At 44.7% G+C, this 19,977-nt stretch overlaps 1 non-coding gene across 1 annotated transcript; it reads left to right on the top strand.

Annotated features, from left to right (window-relative positions):
- The first annotated feature begins 2,365 nt into the window (after positions 1-2,365).
- On the top strand, positions 2,366-2,472 carry LOC116072436. Its single transcript, XR_004111442.1, has one exon. It is a non-coding gene; the product is annotated as a U6 spliceosomal RNA (small nuclear RNA).
- The last annotated feature ends 17,505 nt before the right edge of the window (positions 2,473-19,977 follow it).

Below are 19,977 nucleotides of genomic sequence, written 5' to 3'. Positions count from 1 at the left end.
GGATTTGAACTCATGACCTTCGGAAGAGCAGTCTGTGTTCTTCCCCACTAAGCCATCTCACCAGCCCAGGAACCCTTATCCTATGTACACTCTTGGTAGTGGGATGGATGGTTAGCTTTACATGACTACTTGATACAATGTAGAATCACTTGGAAAAGAGTCTCAATGAGGGGTGGTTTACATTGAGTTAGCTTGTAAATATGTCTCTGGGATTGATTGACATATGAAAATCCAGCCCACTCCCACAAACCATAAGAAACTCAAGAAGAAGGAAGACCAAAATATGGACATTTCATTCCTTTTTAAAAGAGGGAACAAAATACCCACGGAAGGAGTTGCAGAGACTAACTATGGAGCAGAGATTGAAGGAAGGACAAGCCAGCCTGATATAGCTATCTCCTGAGAGGCTCTGATAGTACCTGACTAATACAGAAGTAGAGGCTCACAGCCATCCATTGAACTGAGTACAGGGTCCCCAATGAAGGAGTTAGAGAAAGGACCAAAGGAGTTGAAGGCTTTGCAGCCCCTTAGGACGAACAACAATATGAACTAACTAGTACCCTCAGAGTTCCCAGGGACTCAACCCACCAACCAAGGAGTATACATGGCGGGACTGATTGTTCTGGCAGCATGTGTACAGAAGAGGATTGCAAAGTCGATCATCAGTGGGAGGAGAGGCCCTCATCCCTGTGAAGATTCTGTGCCCCAGTGTAGGGGAATGCCAGGGCCAATAAGTGGGAGAGGGTGGGGTGGCAAGCAGGGGGATGGGGGAGGCAACAGGGGTTTGTTCTTGTTGTTTTTTGTTTGTTTTTGTTTGTTTTGTTTTTTGTTTTTTGAGGGGAAACTGGGAAAGGAGAAATCATATGACATGTAAATAAAGAAAATATCTAATAAAAAAAGTTAAAAAAAAAAACTCAAAAAAAAAAGAAAGAAAAAAGAAAGAAAATCCAGCCCACTGTAGGCAGCACCATTCCCTAGGCAGGGGTCCTGAACTATATTAAAAAGCACAGGCATAGTAGCAAGTATGTATGTATTCATTTCTCTCTGCTCTTGACTGCATGTGTGATAGGACTAGCCATGTACGTATTCATTTCTCTCTGTTCTTGTTATTCTGATGTGACCTTCTCAGGCTGCTGGCACTGTTTTCCCTGCTTTGATAGACTGTAACCTGGAATCGTGAGCCAAAAACCCTGTTTTTGCTCTAAGTTTCTTTTTGTTAGGATATTTTATCACAATAACAGAAATGAAACTAGAAGTAGAACTGAAACTAGTGGGGATGTAAATTAATTTGAGTCACTATGGAAATCAGTATGGTGGGTCTTTCAGAGAAAACCAAAAAACTAAAAACCGAACTGTCATATGATCTAGCTATACCATTCCTCGGCAATATACTCAAAAGAATCTAATCCAGAAAAATGCAGTGATCCTGAACATTCAAGTTTACTGTAACTGTATTCACAGTAGCTGTTATGGAATTAGCCTAAATGCCCGACAACAGGTGAATGGATAAGGCAGATATATTATGTATACACCATAGATTTTATTCAGCTATAAACAATGAAGTTAAGTCATTGATAGGAATGGAAATGGAACCAGAGGTAATCATGTCAAACAAAATAAACCATTTTTTTCTCATATACAGAGTCTAGATATTTTGAAAACATGATAGTGAAAGGAAGACCATATAAGAACAGGAAAGAGACAGGGTGTGAAGACAAGAAAAGATAATAGAGAAAATACAAAGTATGTCACATACATATGTGAAACTATTACAGGAGAACCCATTATTTTGTAGAACATATATTAATTTAAAAAGTTAAAAAAGAAAGGACCTTGGTTTGGAGAGATGGCTCAGTGTTTAAGAGCACATACTGTTCTTGCAGAGAACCTAAATTTGATACCTAGAACCCACATCAGGCAGCTTCCAGCGACCTGTATCTCCAGCTTCAGGTGATGTGCTACCCCTCTGACCTTCTGCACACACACACACACACACACACACACACACACACACACACACTTGCATGCATGCACACACACACACATAGTAACTAAAATTTAAAAAGAAAGTGGGAAGAAAGGAAGGAAGGAAGGAAGGAAGGAAGGAAGGAAGAGAAAAGAAAACTTTAGTTTTGGATGTAAAGATGCAATGGGTTATACTAAATAGTTTTCATCCCCTGTATTCAAGCTATGCTGGACAGACACTGGTTTGGACCTTCTATAGCATTTATGAAACTAGATGGATCTGCAGACTGGATAGTCTTTAAGTTTCTACCAATGTTCAATTCAACAATTCCTATGCTGTGTCAAGGAAGTAAGAATGGTATTTCATAACCAAAAATGAAGGAACAAAAAAGAAAATGAAGTGCTCGCTTCGGCAGCACGTATACTAAAATTGGAACGATACAGAGAAGATTAGCATGGCCCCTGCGCAAGGATGACACGCAAATTCATGAAGCGTTCCATATTTAAAAAAAAAAAAAAAAGAAAAAGAAAAGAAAATGAAAGAGCCTCCAACAAGCAAAGCTGACATCAGGAAAAATGAGGAAAAACTCTCAAAGAGAAAAGATACTGATGCTATATCCTCAAAGGTGAGAAAGCTCTGCTAAGGTAAGAAGAGAACGTGTCTCTTCTCATACTTCAAATTATGCGTACTGAGCCTCTTTGACTTGGATTTCCTATAAATATAGGTCAGGTTTTCACTCGAACGTGAAAGTTTTAAAAACTGGTCTTCCCATCTACTTAAGAAATTAGATCCAGCAACTCCATCACTTGACCTGTATCCAAAGGAAATGAAACCAATATGTTGAAGCTCTACCTGCGGTCCTCTGTGTAATGGAGCATTAGTCATAAAAGCCAAGAGACAGAAACAACCCAAGTATCCATCAGTGGGTGGATAGATGAAGCAAAGGTGGGACATATGCATGATGGGATACTATTTGACCTTAAAAATAGAAAGAAACCCATTTGCAGGAACAGAGATGAACCTGGCTGGATGTACTGTGCTAAGTAGAACAAATCAGTCACAGAAAGTCAAATGCCACAGGATGTAGGGTCTTTAAAAAACGGAACCTATAGAAGTAAAGAGTAGGGTGGTTGTTTCCAGAAGTTGGGGATGGGGCCCGAAGAGGAGACAGTAGTCAGAGGACACAAAGTTTCAGCTGGACAGAAGGAACAAATTCAACAGAGCCACTGTACAATATGGTGACTAGGATAATGACAACATAGAGTATTCTCAGAAATTGTTGATAATACACTTTAAGTGTTTAAAGTACAAAAAGAAAATGATTTGAGACCGTTAATATGTGTTAATTAACTTGATTTAGTCATTCTACTATATACACACAAATACATGTATTTTTTAAATTTTATTTATTTTTATTTTATGTGCATTGGTGTTTTGTCTGCATGTGTAAGGGTGTCGGATTCCCTGGATCTGGAACTGCAGACAGTTGTGAGCTGCCATTTGGGTGCTGGGAGTTGAACCTGGGTCCTCCGGAAGAGCAGCCAGTGCCCTTAACAGCTGAGCCACCTCCTCAGGCCCCATATGCACATATTTCAGTGCAACATGCTGTACATGATAAACATATACAAAATTTTACCAGCTTTTGAAAATTAACTACACAAAATTACAAATAATATTAAAGCAGGATTAAAAAGTAAAGGAGGTCATGTGTACAATGTTTAGGGTTTAAAGAATGCAAATGTTAGCCGGGCTGTGGTGGTGCACACCTTTAATCCCAACACTTAGGAGACAGAGGCAGGCAGATTTCTGAGTTTGAGGCCAGCCTGGTTTACAAAGTGAGTTCCAGGACAGCCAGGGCTATACAGAGAAACCATGTCTTGAAAAACAAAAAACAAAAACAAAAAAAAAACACAAACAAAAAGTATACAAATGTTGGGGGCTTCATGGGGCAGAAAATGCCCATGAAAGATAATGGAGAAGAAAGCAGGACCAACTTGGGAGACTGTGGTACCATGATGTAGATGTCTCAGTTGAGTAGCTTAACGGGAGGGAGCTCTGACACCCATTGCCCAGTAGAGGACCCTCTGTTGGGCAGGATTGCCCAAGAGGTAGATCTTGCTTGTGCAAGAGTGTCAGGTGCCAATGCCCACAATGTGTGCGGTTCTTGGCTGGAGTGGCCATTGAAGTGGTGAACCATGGAGGGATGCAGCTGGAGGCTGTCAGCTTATCATTGCAGTTGAAGAAAGTTATCTCTTAATGGGAGATCAAGAGCTGCTACAGTGTGAGCATGCTGACAGCCAGAGATGTCTGGGCTCACATTTATTGAGCCTGCCCCTATAAATATAAACAGTCCATTACACCTTCAGAAAGAGAAAAATACTTGCTACCTCCAATCCTCACTAAGCTCTTCCGGTCCAGTGTGGAGAGTCGCTTCTCAACATGATATTCAAAGAAGTGTTGCTTCAGCTCATGGATTGTGATCCGAGCGTAGCTCCCTTTCTCTCTCAGTTCTCCTTTCATCTTGTTCCCATCTGCAGTCTGCTACTGCCCCAGGTGGGAACGTTGTTGCCCTTGGTCTCTGGTCTCAGCTCAGAAATGACAAGTTCTTATCCCAGGTGATGAATGAAAACTCCAAACCTAACTTACTATGAGATAATCTCTCCCCACTAGCAACGGGACAGGGAGGTCTCCGTACCACTCACCCCTCAGCTCGACACCACCCCTGCTGCCCTTTCCTCTTTGTGCTCCCAGCAATGTCTCCCACAGCTCGTATTTCCTTCTCCAGAAGGGGGTGGGGGGAGTGGGTGTGTGTGTGACAAATTGTTCTTCTCTGGCTGAGTGACTTCGTACTCTGTCCTGGGAGGTGGTTAAAAGGAACTATTTTCTGGTTAGGACATTTGCTGGTTAAGGCATCTCTATTCCGGATGGTCCTTTACAATTCCTTCCTCCCTTCCTAGACATCTGGAACATACCTCTTTGCACAAAGAACACACACACACACACCTTCACATGCCCCTGTTATATTGGTCTCTGGGTAACCAAGCAGGCCATGTCTCATTGGTTGGCTACTGTAAATATCACTTCCCTAAAAGAGTCCGGGGATCTACAGCGCAGCTCCAATGCTCTTGGCTCCCTAGGTAGGAACGAGACCTCAGTCTGTAATCAATTTTAACTTTCTTGAGCCTGTCTTAGGTTGCTGTCCCCTCAGACTGTCTTCTGCAGGGCAAACCTCCAAAGTAATGGTTATATCCATTTTTTCTCAATTGCCCTCTCTCAGCCCTCAGTCCACGGATGAAAGGCTCTAAGAGCAATGGTGCGGGTTCTTCTTAATTTCCACAGCAAGGGGCGATCTGATCTCTCTCATGCTGCCTTTGATCTTCTGGCATCTGTCACATGGTCAGCTCTGGTTAGCCCAGCAGGAAGAGATCCATCCCAACATCTCCTTTAGACCATGTACTTCAGGCTTTCTGCGGTGCCTCCGTTTGACACGGGGGTTTCTATCCTAGACAGTTTTTAGGATTAAGACATCCTCATTACCCTGCTTGCCGACGTTTTCATCCAGGACGTGCTTTGTTTTTCTATTGCTTTGATATTACTTCGACAAAGAGGCGCTAACTCGGCCCATGCACAGGTATAGCTTAGGAGCAGGGGGTGGGTATAAGCCAGTCACTGGAGTGATGGAGGCTGGGTGGATAGGTAAATGCCTCAGCATCGTTGACCTTCCATGAGATAATTCCGAGACACATTCCTTATGATTCTTAAAAGTGATGGAACCCTAGTTCCACATCAACGCTCTCTCTTCTATCTGGGTCTTTAAAAGAAAATAAGACGATGAGAAAGAAATCTCTTCATTCTAATTATTGGGTGTGGCCTAGGGAGGAGAGAGCAATGAAAAGCTGTTCTTTGGCTCTAGAAAGTTTTCTTTGGATCTGGAAAGATGCGGAGCCACATGGCAGAGCCAGTCCTGAACAAGCTATGAGTGAATAAATTCTAAGTAAATCTTCCTCTGAAGGCGGAAAACTTGTTGGCTTGCATGCACCCTCCCATTGTGGGTTGGGCCTGCGTGCACCCTCCCGTTGTGGGTTGGGCCTGCGTGCACCCTCCCATTGTGGGTTGGGCCTGCGTGCACCCTCCCATTGTGGGATGGGCCTGTACATTTCATAAATACGTTCCCTTTTTTTTCCTCATTCCCTTTTAAATGTCCGTGTTACAGGGGTGATTATCCAATTGAACCATGAAGGTGGTTGAAGCGAAAGGAAACGATGTTCAGATTGTGGAAATGCGCCCAAAGGAGCGCTTGTGAAGGAGGAGAAAGGGACATCTCTGCAGAAGGACTAGGATGTGACATTATCGGAGTGGGGGAGGGGTCAGAGCACGCTGAGGCCCAAAGAGTGTCTAGAACAGGAGAACCAAGAAAGGCAGACAGAAAAGAGCTTAGGACGAGGCTAAGCGTAGAGAAACAGCTCCACACAGGGCCTGAGGGATGCGCTTAATCCTTAGAGACTGCATTGGTAGGATTTGGGTTCTCTAGAGTCACAAAACTTATGGAATATCTTTCTATATTAAGAGAATTTATCGAAATGACTTACAGCCTACAGTCCAACTAGCCCAACAACGGGCAGCTGTGAGTGGGAAGTCCAAGAATCAAGTAGTTGCCTTGTCCCATGAGGCTGGGTGTTTCCGCTGGTCTTCTGTGTAAGCTGGAATCCCGAAGAAGTAGTTTCCAACAGCTGTGCGGGCAAGCAAGCGCAAGCAGGCTAAGAAGAAGAAAACCTTCTTTCTCCCATTGTCCTTATGTAGGCCTCCAGCAGAAGGTGTGGCTCAGATTAAAGGTGTGTACCACCGCACCTGAACCTAAACTGTTCTTTACCAGGAATTTGATCTGTCCCAGGCTGGCCTTGAACTCAGAGATCTGCTTGCCTCTGTTTCCTGGAATTAAAGGCATGTATCACCTTGCCTGGGCCTAAACTTTTTCATGGCCACTATGCTTCAGGATCCAGATCAAAAGCCTGTGTCATCCAGCCTCAAGATCTGGATCACATGTGTGTGTGCCCTCCATTAACTGAGAATAGCTATCACAGCCACTCTGACACAGAAAAGAATTCAGGAGTAGGCAGCGTGGTAAAGCAGAGTTGGAAATGCTATTAAAGATACTGTGATATAGTGGCATAGCCTTAATTGTGAAGGTTAAAAGGAAGAGACTGACTCAAAAAGGAAGACAAAGAAAGAGCAAGAATATGGGCGTGCACTTTCTAATGCAGACAGACAGAAAGCTTAGCCACATGAGGGTATGGGGGCTTCTTCTCCTAGAGACCTGTCTCAGATACGACAGAAGGATTGTCAGTTTACCTTTGATGCGGAAAAGAAATAAGAGATGGGGAAAGGCGGAAGCAGAGTGTGTCAGGAAATCTTATTAGTGCTGATGAGAAAAAGGTTAACCGTGTACACATCCCAAAGAAAGGATCCAGTAGGAGAGACAGCAAAAACCAAGGAAGTGGCGAGATGAGAAATGGAGTAAGGCTTCTTCCCCACCCGCAAGGTTGTAGGCAGGTGACAGCCAGAGCACAGTAAATGGGATGTGTCTTAGATGACAAGATTGTCCTCCCTTAAAATCAGAAAGAGTAGGTAGATGTATGGAAAAGTTCGCATGTGTCGGAAAAGGAAGGTGTTACCCTTGCCATCAGTGGGCAGCAGAGTGCTCTGGGATTGACGACGGGAAAGCCATCCAACTGGAACTAGACTGCTTGGCTCTTCCCTTGGCAGAGCAGGACTCTCACGCATGCGCTGTCCGGGAGAAAACCAAAGCACTTAGCATAGAGTGGCCCACGACAAAGTCTCAATTAATGTGAGCTGCGCTGGTTACTGAAGGCATGGCATGAAGACCAGGGGCCGCTCATTCGCCAGCAACTGTCCGTGACTGTTAAAAAGAAGATGGCAAAAATCTCTAACATTAGGAAGATAAGCCAAAAGCACCCATTAGCCTGAAGAGCTTTGACGCTGGAATACAGAGCCCAGCTCCTTGTTTCCCATGCCAGCCCAGCCTAATCTTTAAGCATACAGCCAGGTCACACCTAAGGCTGCCCCCCACCTACACCTCTGAACAACTAAGTCCTCATCTTGTCCGTATCGCGAATCCCAAAATCCCAAAGTGGCCTCCCCGACTTAACGTCCTCTGGTCCTCCTATGTTAGTTGTTCTTATTAATAAAGCGCAGACTTTGTCCCACCCGCTTTAGAGTAACACAGAGAGATGGTTGAAATGCTGGTGCCATTGGCCCTACTTCACACCCACTGAATCAGGATGGTGGTGTGGAGGATGGAGGCGAGGAACACCCCTGCTCATTCATGATGCAAGATCACCCAAGTGATTCTGCTGTAAGCTAGGAAATCTGCAGCCTGCGCTTCAATTCTGTGAGCTCGGAGAGGAAGCTCCCTAGCCAAGCGATATCTTTTGTCTCCAGTCACAAAAGGTTTGTTTCCTCTGGGCAAAGCCATGAAATGACACTGTCTGTTTTCTTCTTGGACTGAGCTCTGGGGAACATGAGAGTGGCTCTACCAGCTTTTAGCCTGTCCTCCTGGGCTTTCCACCGACCGGACTTGGACTTGCAGACTGCAGCAGGGTAGCAGGTATCAGTCCTGAGAGCTTCCTCCTGAGAGACACTCTTGCTTTTATCTCTTCAGACCCAGGGGCTTGTCTGAAAGTAGGTTGTTTTAGAGAACATTCAAAAAAAAAAATTAGAATCTTCTGAGCTCCTCCAACCTCTTGTCTTCCAAATTAAAAACACAGACAAAAGCCACAGGTCCAGGATGTAGAACAACTTCAAATCCACAAAATTTAATGCAAAATTGGGACCAAAATGGGGGGGGGTTGGTTGTTTGTCTTTTGTTAGTGTTACTTGTTTTGTTTTATTGGTTTTTTTCCTTTTTTCTTTTTCCAGCCCAAAGATTTATTTATTATTGGGCTGGAGAGATGGCTCAACGGTTAAGAGCACTGACTGCTCCTCCAAAGGTTCTGAGTTCAAATCCCAGCAACCTCGTGATGGCTCACAACCACCCGTAGTGAGATCTAACGCCCTCTTCTGATGCCTCTGAAGATAGCTACAGTGTACTCATAATAAATAAATTTTATTTTTTTTAAAGATTTATTTATTTATTATTTGTAAGTATGCTGTGGTTGCTGGGATTTGAACTCAGGACCTTCAGAAGAGCAGTCAGTGCTCTTACCCACTGAGCCATCTCACCAGCCCCTATGGTTTTTCTTTTTTACAAATGTGTTTTGATGAGCATACATAGTAATGGCTTCCATCATGGTGTCTTAATGCATCTGAGCCATCTTACTTTGTTTTCCATCATTCCCGTCCCACATGACCCTCTCTCTCTGGTGTCCCCAACTATATCATTACTCTGTTTCCTACTTCACTTAAAATCTCTTTCTCCCCTCTCATGTCACCTTTTCCAGTTTTGTGGCACACACACACACACACACACACACATACATACATACACACACACACACACACACACACACACACACAGAGAGAGAGAGAGAGAGAGAGAGAGAGAGAATGTTTTGGAGTTTTAGAGTTTTAAATTTATATTGCACATATAAGAAAAACCAGAATTTTTATCTTCCCAAATCTGGCTTATTTTGTTTGGTAATTTCCAACTTTTCTGCAGATGTCCTGATTTCAGTTGTGCAAAATTCCACTGTGTATATGCACCACACTCTCTTTCTGTGTCCATCTGTTGATGAACCTGTAGGTTAGTCCCGCTTCCTGGCTGGCCATTGTGAATAGTGTGCCAACAAACACAGAGGGGCAAGGACTTCGGTTCCTTTGAATAGATGTACAAGAATGCTAGTACAGTAGTTCTATTTTTAGTGTTTGGAGGAATCTCCAGACTGATTTCCATAGCGTCGGAAATAGTTGACCTTCTTGTCAGCAGGGACAAAGAGTTCTTTGTCTCCTGTATCTTCACCAACATCTGTTGTTATTTGTTTTCTTGATGGTAGCCTCTGTGATTCAGTTGAGATGGAATCTCATTGGTGGGGTGTTACTTGATTAAACGGTTTTGCAGCATAGTACAGCCAAATCTGGAGATGTTCTTGCACACAGAAGGTACTTAGTAATTGTCATTACTATAGCTGGTGTCATTATTGATCACTGTTTGTAGTCACTGGTGGCTACTGGTTTATTTTTCACTGGAGGTGTACTCGGCGAGCATTAGGAAACAGCAAGAAAGCCTGAGGAGAGCCAGCTGGCAGCTTTCCCCTTGCTGGCATTTTTCTTAGTTAACTCAGTACTGCTCAGGCTCCAAGTCTTTGCAGGAACTCTGTCAACATCCCAGAATTGATCAGAACCTGTGGTCATTCCTCCTTTCATCAGAATGGTCATCAACTGATGTGAGATCAGTTGCTCATCCTACAAACACTCATTAACCTTCTGCTAAAATGCAGGGCTCCATTCTAGATGTGGGTTACAGGGGTGGCCAGGGAAACGTGGGCCTCTTACGGTCATTATGGCAGAGGTCAGGGTAAGGTGAGCTATACTCAGTAAATATCTATCATCAGGTAATGGGTACTGTGAGGGAAAATGAAGCAAATTGAGGAGTAGAGGCACAAGGCAAGAAATGCCCTTTGGTTGGTGTTCAGGTCAGGCATGCCAGCTGTGGTCACCCTACAGTGACATTTTCTCCCTATACATAGTCGGCATGGGGAGTTATCAGCTGAAGCCTGCCTAGGAGCACGGTGCTGCCAGAGGAAGGGAAATCAGCTTTCTTTTTTCTTTTTCTTTTTTGTAGAGTGGAGACTCCCCAAGGCGTTCCCTACTTCTTAAATATTTCCACCGCCGATTGGAAGAAATAAGAGGAACCTCTGAGATCCAGGTTCTCTGAGACCCTGTCTCACAATCTCACAGTGGTTGGTCTAGACTGGGTTTGCTAGTCAACAACCCAGCAACAGTCTTTCATGTTCATCTCTGTAACGTGGCTCCTTCCACTGGACCCTTGAATACCACGGTCTGCCTAACAGAGAACCCAGACAGAACTCAGCTGGTATGACCAGGATGTGTGTGTCCTGCTGTGGCTCTCAGGCTCCAATATATCCATGGCCCCTGTTCTTATTTTTATAAATAAGGTATAAACCTTTATTTGATGATTCACTTGTTTACAGATAATTTCTCTGTCTCGTCTTGGATGACCTAGGTCTGGACTTCATACTTTGTTATGAGAAGGCAACCTCGTCTGCTCCCTTTCTAGGGGGCATGCTCTCCCGTCGTCCCCTTTGTGTAAAAAAAGCTACAGCTCTTCAGTTACCACACACAAAAAGCTCTATCTGGCCTGTCAAGTTCCCCAACGAGCTTGTCATGTGCAGTGCCTTCCCAACATGCCATGACCCTGTGCTCTTGGAACTACGTCTTCCTTCTGAGAGAGAAGCTGTGTGGGAGCCTGACCTTGGTTTCCTAAGGTGACTTGGGGTCTAGACCAACCACTGTGAGATTGTGAGACAGGAGCTCAGAGAACCTGGATCTCAGAAGTTCCACCTTGTTTCTTCCAACCGATGGAGATATTCAAGAAGTAGGGAACGCCTTGAGGATTCTCCACCCCCACAAAAAAGAAAAAAGAAAAAAGAAAAAAAAATCCTACTCGAAGAGAGAATATAAGGGATAAAAGAAAAAATGGCAGGTTCAAGGCCATTCAGTAAACAGGACAAGGTGGGAGTCAAATTTTCTTAAGATTGGTGATCCCTGCAGTCATTGAGAACGACTGCACTGGGGGAGGGGAGGAGCACATACCGCATCCCAAGCACTTCATTTTCCAAAAGATCCCATGCATGTAGGCAAAGCACCCGTACACACGAAACATAATAAAAAATAATCTTTTTGTTTTCAAAGATTTATTTATTTACTTTATGTATGTGTGTACACTGTCACTCTCTTCGGACACACCAGAAGAGGGCATCGGATCCCATTACAGATGGTTGTGAGCCACCATGTGGTCGCTGGGAATTGAACTCAGGACCTCTGGAAGAACAGTCAGTGCTCTTAACCGCTGACCCATCTCTCCAGTCCAAAAAATAATAATCTTAAAACAAAAATTAACCACAACAAACCATGCAGGCTTCTTTCAGTGGAAATGTTACAGGAGCCCCGATACAATTTCAGCAGCTCAGCTAAACCCCAGGCAATCTTCAGTCCCCAAGGGCCCTATGAACGCCATCTGCTCAGGAGGTGGCAGGCGGGGTTCCCAGACTTCTACAGAGGATGATCGATTACCTGTATAAAACCCTCCCCGACTCCACTGAGAATCCTTTAAAACTGTGTTTATCACCCTTCTATGACTTAGCCCCACAAGAATGCTATACGCCCTTACAGTAACCATGACCTGCTTTGGCAGGCTCCTTCTAGTTGGGAGAAGGAAGGAGGACCCCCCACTGTCAATCATTAACCTGGGAAAGCCGGGTGATAAGAATGATGAAACCTAAGCCCTATCAGAAGAGACTAGGCAGACTTGCCTACGAAGAGGATTTGCTACAAAACCCATAGCTTGTAGGAAAGAGTGTGACAAAGTAGGACTGTTCATTGGAGCTATGGAAAAGACAGACGTAACCAAAATGCTGTTACTGTCAAGTGTACCCGGAGGGGCGCCGAGGGGGCTCCCAGTGGAGGGAAGAGCGCCTCTCCCAGCATTCCTGTGTTTTCAGTGTAGAACTCACACTCTCTCATGGTCACCGCTTTGTTCCGACCACCTCGGGCAGGGACAGAGCACTAACGGATGAAGCTTAGATACGGACTGCGGTTCCTCCCTTCGACCGATTTCCCTACCCCGCTTTCTTCAAACCTCACATTCCTAACCAGCTGGCATTTTATCTTGTCGCCTTCCGTAGACCCTGAACAGCCTGTGAGTTTTTCACCGAGTGTCCAGTCAGAGGGAATACAGTTCTCAAAAAGACTGCCCTCTTTCTCTAAAACCGGTTGGCAAGCTTGAGGGATTCCAAAACCTGCCCACTGCTGCAGGGATTTGAGAGAAGGACTCCCTGGACGCCCTTGAAACACTTACGTGCCTCATTAGGATTTAGTATAGGGAGAGGCTACACAGTGAAGAGGAAGGCGTGTCTGGAGAAGTACCTAGGAGGTCAGGGAGGTGTAAGACGCGACATCTCTAGTGAGTTGGGACAGTGTTTCCCCCATGCATTATGAACGTTACCCAAGCCTTGGCATTTTCACTAGAGCTAGATCACATGTGTGCCACATTGCTAACCTTGAGCTCCTAGCCCGTCCAAAGGTTAGACTGATACCTCTAATCTATAGTTCTCTGGAAAAAGGAAAGTATCCTGTTTGGCTCTTGGCCTCCACGCTAAATTGCTCTGTTGGATTGTCTGGCAACCAACACCCCTGGGTGAATAGACATTCCTATCATACCTGTCATGGAAGGCTTTAAAATTAAATCCCAGGAGCTCAGGGTAAAAGCTAGAACAGTCTTTAGAGAATAGTTTCTTACTATATTGCATATAAAATTCATCGTGGTAAGATAAAGGTGGGAGCTGGGCAGGGGTGGTGCATGCCTTTAATCCCAGCACTTGGGAGGCAGAGACAGAAGGATTTTTGAGTTCGAGGCCAGACTGGTCTACAGAGTGAGTTCCAGGACAGCCAGGGCTACACAGAGAAACCCTGTCTCAAAAAAACAAAACAAAACAAAAAAGATGGGACAGATAATAGATAACTGACCAAATCAAATTAGTAGAGGTCTGACTAGACTGTGGCTCTTCATTGATAACAGGATCAAGACCCCTGAGAAGAATCAATGGACTCCAGAAAGGTTCTGTGACCAAAGCCAGTGACCACCTTGTAAACTGATTTTTCTGCTTCTGGCACCCTACTGTGGAGATGGGAACCAGGATGTCCATCCATCACCCTAAGATGAGAAGGGCTGTCCTTCAGTGACCTCTGGGACCAAGGAAAGCATGGCTGTCCAGACTGTCTCAGGCATATCTTATTGCTTCATTTATTGGGGTTAGGATGGATGGAACCATGTGTGGTAGAAGGCGGGACTCCTAGCGGATGCTCAGGACCATTTGAGAAAGGCATTGACTTGAGGATGTTGTTGACCCTCTAAATCTGAGAGCCACTCTAAAGAAACTTCAGTAGCATCAGGGTAAAACAGCTCCTATCCCTTTTCTGACATTGTGAGAATCTGTGGTTCACAACAAGCACGCATACACATGCACACACACATACATGCACATGCACACACACCCATACACACACACCACACACACATACACACACACGTACACACACATGCACACACATGCATACACACATACATACACGCATATACACGTACACACACATACATGCACAAATGCACACACATATATATACATTCATACACACAAATACACACACACACTCACACACATACATATATACATGCACACAGTCACACACACACATATACATACACATTCACACACACAAATACACACACACTCACACACATACATATATACATGCATACAGTCACACATACACATATACATGTACATTCATACATGCAAATACATATACATTCATACACACAAATACACACACTCACACATACATATATACATGCATACAGTCACACACACATATACATACACATTCATACATGCAAATACACACACACTCACACATACATATATACATGCACAGTCACACACACACACACACACATGTATATATATATACACTCATGCACTTACATACACATATGCGCACACACATACACACCTGTCTTTGAGGCTGTCGACTCTCTATAGATCATGGCATATACATTCATGTAGTCGCTCATCCAATCAGGAAAACCAGAAATGTTGTCAGCTCTGGGAGACATCTACGAACCATGGACAGCGATGGGTATTTGTAGGTAGGTCTCCTGAGCTCAACGGCACACAAGACTCCTACACCTCTGTGTCTCTCTACCCATGTGCTACATGCCTGTCTTCCTTAGCCAGCCTGGCAGATGCCTACATTGCAGGCCAAGATATGCAGGGCTTCGCACTGGTGAGATCTCAAGAAATCAGTTCTCAAGGGAAAAGAGAAAACACAAATTCTGTAGTTGCATGAAACTGCAACTCCTCTCCCCTCACATGTCTGCCCCCGCCCACCAGCTCTCCACATCCCACCAGGGTGTTGAGGTTGGAGGATATGTGGTAATCCCAGGCCCAAAGCCAAGATACATGGGAAGCAAGATATACCACCAAGGAAAACCTCTTTCAGGAGACGATGCACTCACGTTGGGTGGGAGGGGCAGGGCACCTCATACACCACACTGACTTCACATAGGAGGAGGAAGTCAGGAGGAGTCAGGCAGTTCCCCAAGATCATCCCATCAATGTAGAGCACAGTAGACAGAAGAGCTCTACTGTTTCCTGTAGCAGGGAGACCAGTTCCTTGTCACAGAGTGAGAAGAGGAGAAGACTCAGGCTCTGACCGACAGGTGAGAAGGAAAGGGCAGCCTTACTTTTCAGGCTGCAGACTTCCTCTCCCATGGACTACCCTCTTCCACCCCAAGGGAGGCCTGACCCCTGATGTCTTTCCTACTTATCCTATAGGCTGATCTATAGGTAGGGTCCAGTTCCTGAACTCAGCCATCCTCAGGGCCCACCTCACATCTGTAAAGCTCCGGGTCTCCCTCCTTGATTTCTTGGGTGCGGAGTTCTGGGTGGTGACCGCTCTTTGCAAAGCATGTCTGTCTGTCTCATAGGTGGAGAAAAGTACGAACGAAGCTGACCTCTAGGGGTTCAGCTTCACCTCACACCTCTGAGTCAGCTGGTTCCCCTCTTGGGGTTCTGGAGATGAGGTGGGGCTCAGCACAGAAACCTGGAGCAACTCTGGGGGATTCATAAGCCTCGGGGGGTCAGGAAAAGAGTCCTGAACAATGAAGCCTACGAGGTTTAGGACCGAGCTTCAGTGCAGCTCATAGACTGCAGTTACGAAGCCCAGAGCCTGTCTTGTCCTTATCCAGGGCCTCTAAAACAACTTCTTCACAGCTTGGCCCCTCTGACATTCCTAGAGTCACATCCGGAGTGACTAACGGTCATCCCACCCTCCGAAGGGAAGGGGAAGTATTAGGGCTTGTCCAGGAATCTTCCTAACCCCCAACTTAGGAAGCCTGATACGGCTTCTCAACTTCTAGTTCCTAGCTCAGAGGATTTCCCAGGTTCAGACTCCACCAGTGGCACACAGCAGCACATATTCCCACTGGGTCCCTTACTCTCTACCTAGACATGTAGTTGGCTTGCTGGTCCTCAGCCCAAGCAACACCCTGATGTAACCGAAAGGTCATTCTCTGGGCTCCGAATCCCTCTCCAAATCAAACTCCATATAGACAAGGTATCCTTAAGAGCCAAAATCCACAGCTGGTATTGACGCCTGATACTCTTGATGAGGAACTATAGGAATAAGATGCACTGAGGGGTTCCCATGCCATCCTTAATGAGGAAGAGGAATACAGGTGCCCTCGGCCTCCTTTCTGGACCACAGGGTACCTTGCATCACTCCTAAGACGTAGGGTTATGAGCATACTTGCCATTTTCCAAGCCTGGTCCCTTGATCAGTGCTAGCCACAGAGCACCTGAGTTTCCAAGTGTCTGTACTTTCTTCCACAAGAACCGACATGCATAACTCACCAGAAGTCTGAGTATTCATGTGTCTGTCATAGTTTTTCATTTTTGACTGATCCAACTGAAAGGCAGAGAAACAGGGTTTATTTATTATTAATTCATTGACTTCTTCATCCATCAAACATTTATTAAACACACTCGACAGGCCATACACTGAGGAAATATGCTGATTCGAGTCCAATAGGCAAGAAAAAAGTGTAAGCGTAAACACATAAAATAATTGTTCCATTCTACCTTGAAAGGAGAGTTGGATTGGAAAAGTCATCTCGACCTTACCTGGAAGCATAGGCAAGTGTTCAGTATGATGGAGAAATCAGGAAATTCCATTACAAGATGGAGGCACATAAGCAAAGGGTGGGAGTGAGGAGAGTTCTTGGAATCTGGGAAATGAGGTGAGGCTGAAAAGGCGGGCCATATGGGGGGACGGTGTTGGGTAAGTGAGTCTGGAGAGGTGGTGACCAGTGACATTCACACTATGTTGGAACAATGGGAAGACTTAAGGATTTGGAATAATACAATTTGATTTATACTTGAGTTCCTATAGATTGTGTGAAGAGGGGTTGGAAGAGAAGGTGAATAAGAAAGAAAGAAAGAAAGAAAGAAAGAAAGAAAGAAAGAAAGAAAGAAAGAAAGAAAGAAAGAAAGAAAGAAAGAGAAAGAGAGAGAGAGAAAGAAGAAAAAAGAGAAAGAAAGAAAGAGGAAGAGAGAGAGAGAGAAAGAAAGAGTGGGGCTTCTGCAATGGCTTGGGTGAGAGAGGAGGGCATCTGCCGAGAGACTGGCAACGAGGTGGAAATAAGGGGGTGAACGTGTGAGGCGCTGAAGGCATAGATATCCAGCACAGGAAGAAGGCGTGGAGGGTGGGAAGCTGAGGATCATAGGAGACTGAGAAAGAGTTGAGGCACGGGGAAGTTATACATTAAAATGTGCCCATCTTTTGACATTGCTTGGTGGGGCTATCCATCAGTTTAGAGTCTGTTCTGGGCCGGAAGCTAGAGTTGAGAGTCATTAACATGTGGTGGTATAAGGCAATTGTGTGCGGAGAATACTTCCCTTCTCAAGCGTGGAGGGCAGAGCGAGGACTAGAGTGTTGATTATGTTACATCCACTCTTTTGTCCACTCTTTTGTCCTTATGTAAATATGTATGTGTCTTAGGTTTCCACTGCTATGATAAATACCAAAAGCACCTTGGGAAGGAAGGGATTCATTTTATCTTACAGCTTGTAGGACGTCATCCACGGAAGTAAAGGTTTGTCAGGCACTGAAGCAGGGACCGTGGAGGGATGCTGCTTACTGGCTTGCTCCCCATGACTTGCTCAGCCTGCTTTCTTATACAACCCAGGACCAGAGGTCCAGGAGTGGCAGTACTCAGAATGGGCTTGGGCCCTCCCACTCAATCATTTATGAAAAAAATGCTGTGCAGGCTTATCAACCAGGTTAGTCTGGTTGAAAGCATTTTCTCAGTTGAGGTTCTTTCCAGATAACTCCAGCATGTGTGAAGTTGACAACTAATCAGGACTGTATAATAAATATAATATAATAATATAATATAATGTAATATATAGTTTATAATAGCAAAAGGTTTAAAACAACAAAAATGTTTACTTAAAGTGTTAATTAAATAAATTGTAATGTAGGTGTATAATAGAATTTAATCGAGCCTCAAGAAAAAAAGATATGAATCCTTAAATACATACACAGAATGAATGAGTCCTAAGATAAGGGATTAGTGGGTTGGGGTAAAAGCAGAATATGAAGTTATGTATATAACATATCTTTATTTGTAAATAAAAAGAACTACTCATGTTCAAAAATTTCAGAACAACAGAAAAGACTGTACAAATATATATATATATATATATATATATATATAATTCTGAGCTTAACAGAATGGAGCCAGTCTTTCTGACTGATCTAAAGTCAGGGCCTGTGGAGCCCTTTGTCAGATAGCTGTCTTCTTTGACAGCGTGGGTGGTCAGAATGGAAGGTGAAAACAGGAACAGTGCACAGAGACGTGCAGGAACATGAAATTAAAGGCTCACCGAACTTCCCATCACAGGAACCTGTAAGGGAGAAAAGCGAGGGGATTACATTAAAATAACAGGGGCTTCCTGGCAGAGGGAATAGTTAAGGATTTAATGGTGCACAGAGGAGATCTGTGCACCTTCCTTATATTTTCTGTGCAGATGTGGGGAGTGTCAGTCCCCGTGGCTGCCTGGCCCCGCCCAGTCTCAGTTCCTACTATGATCCCCGGGAGCACATCTGTATGACCTCTGTCCACCCTAGCTGTAAGAGCTTCAAGCCCAGCTGCCTTTTTCCATTCCCCCTCGACTATTGCCTCAGGAGGAATAACCAGCAGAGGTCAGATGGCGCTCAGGTCATAGTTACTACATCTTCTAAGAAGGAAGGAGGAAAAAAATGCAGGGGTAGACGTGGAGTTAGGTGGGAAACTTTGTAAGAGAACTGGGATTTTGTGTCAATTACTGGGGGAGATGCAGATTTGTACATAGGACACCAGACCTGCCATGGTAGGTCTCAGGCAGTTGGGAAGAAATGCTCCTCTCTGTGTGGTCTGCTCTAGCTTGAAGGAAGCAGAAGAATAGGCTGGGGTGGCTTCCAGACAGGCCAGCAACTGAAGCAATGCAGAAAAACATGCATAGACCCTATCTTATGAGACAGACTCCTGGTACCTACCCACATCCCTTTTAGCTTTCCCCTAGTCAAGTATGAACATATCTAAGGGTTTTCAACTTCTCTTAGCTTTGTGTTTCAGGGATAGAAGCAAAGAGCCTCACAGTCTAGCTCTGTATACATGAGTAAGAGTGACTAAAGAAGGACCCCTAGGGACGGTGAGCCTCAAAACCGAGAGACCCTCAGGTCTATGTCTCTAGCCACTCCACTCCACTCCACTAGGAGCTCCTTGTTCGGGTCTGTGGTGGTTTGAATGAAATGTCTCCCGTAGTGATCTCCAGTTGATAACACTGGGGAGGGTTAAGAAGTGTAGCTTTGTGGAAAGAACTTGTCATTGGGGAAGGGCTTCGAGAAATTAAAGGGGCCTTCAGCAGTTTCCGATATACGGTCTCCATTTTGTCCTTGTAGTTCAAGATATGAGTCCTCAGCTTCCTGCTCCTGCTGCCATGCCCACTTACTCGAAGTCTTATTTCCAGGCCCATCTCTGCCATGATAGAATCTTATCCCTCTGGGATCAGAAGCCCAAATAAACTCCTTTTTTTTTTCCTATAAGTTGCTTTGGTCATGTTTTATTATAGCAATAGAAATGTAAGCTGGGCGGTGGTGGCGCACGCCTTTAATCCCAGCACTTGGGAGGCAAAGGCAGGCGGATTTCTGAG

The sequence above is a fragment of the Mastomys coucha genome, unplaced genomic scaffold, assembly GCF_008632895.1.
Source record: "Mastomys coucha isolate ucsf_1 unplaced genomic scaffold, UCSF_Mcou_1 pScaffold1, whole genome shotgun sequence".
NCBI classification, from domain to species: Eukaryota; Metazoa; Chordata; class Mammalia; order Rodentia; family Muridae; genus Mastomys; species Mastomys coucha.
The sequence above is the reverse complement of the archived record's forward strand: the minus strand, read 5'-3'. Positions and strand labels throughout refer to the sequence as shown.